This window comes from Barbus barbus (assembly GCF_936440315.1).
Source record: "Barbus barbus genome assembly, chromosome: 48".
NCBI lineage: Eukaryota > Metazoa > Chordata > Actinopteri > Cypriniformes > Cyprinidae > Barbus > Barbus barbus.
Genome location: NC_136726.1, coordinates 8,178,628 through 8,180,052, shown reverse-complemented (window position 1 = coordinate 8,180,052; position 1,425 = coordinate 8,178,628).

The following is a 1,425-nucleotide window of genomic DNA, read 5'->3' as shown; positions in this document are numbered from 1 at the left end:
AAACTGTTTTTCTGTTATCTACTTTCACACTAGATATTTAGACTATATTGAATTGAAAAAAAACTCACTATCATCATTTTTCCCATCCTGCATATAACACAAAGAACAAAGCGACAGTGTATGGTTTTTATATTCCAGACACCTGATTGTGGTTTATCTTTAAGGATGTGTTATATTCCTCAGGCTGCATTTGAGTCAAAGTCCATTGGCAGATAAGATGAGGTCAAAGATCAAATGGAGCACTTATTGTTAAACATTATCTGGGTCATTCAATGAAATGGTTAGTTGTTGATGTTTTTAATAATGGTGTATTGTTTTTAGTGCTGTCAAATGATTAATATATATACATAATATACAAAATACACACACACACACACACACACACGTAAACAACTTTTATTTTGGATGCGATTAATCGCGATTAATCATTTGACAACACTAATTGTTTTGTACAATTTTAAGTATTATAGACCAATAATGTATCGATCAGATATACACTCTGAAATGTACGCTATACTGTAAATCACATGAAATATCAGGAAAGTGTTTTTAGGTGTAAATTTGTGTTCATTAACTTCATGCCATTTTAAGCTAAATTAATACATTTTATATAGGCAGGGATGGAAGGTAACAGGGTTGACAGTTTAATGCTTTAAAACTGCAGTAAACTCCTTGGAAAAATATAATGCTTGTATTTTATAAAATACCCCTTTTCAGTTATCAATTTTTTTAGTAAACAAAATCATGGTAACAGGGTTGACCTTTTGAAGGGAAATTGGGCAATAGTTAATAGGTTATATATTATTATAGGTTGCCAAACCTGTGTGACTTCTTTTTTTAAAGAATGGTGTCTAATATTTTTGTTTTCCCAGAAGGAAATATTATAATTTTTTTGTTTGGTTACACATTTTTTAAGGTGCCTGTTACATTGTAATTACACAATACTGAGTCTTAATCTTAATAAATGTACTTGCTACACAGTTAAGGTTTAATTTAGGGTTAGTTGCTTGTAAATATGCGTAATTTACTGTTATTACTACAAAATGTACATGCAACAATAACGTAATGGGAAAAACAACATAGGATAAAAAAGTGGATTAAAAAATAACTTATTGAAATAATTAGCTTTCTTGAAAACAGTTCCTATTATAACAAAATATAGTTTATTGAATAGCTCATTAATTTAAGAGGAAAATAATGGTTTTGTTGCGATTCTTTACAATAGATACTGATATATAGGCCTATAAATTCTATCACTATATATTATATTAAATATTAGGCAAGTAGTGTATATGTTAATGATTTGTATTTGTTATCATGATATCTCAACCTAAAAAAGATTTTTTTTATAGTAGTCTGGCATAAAGGCAACAGTTTACTTTGACGTTACATACAATATGCTTATTGTTATGCTAATTTCTACAA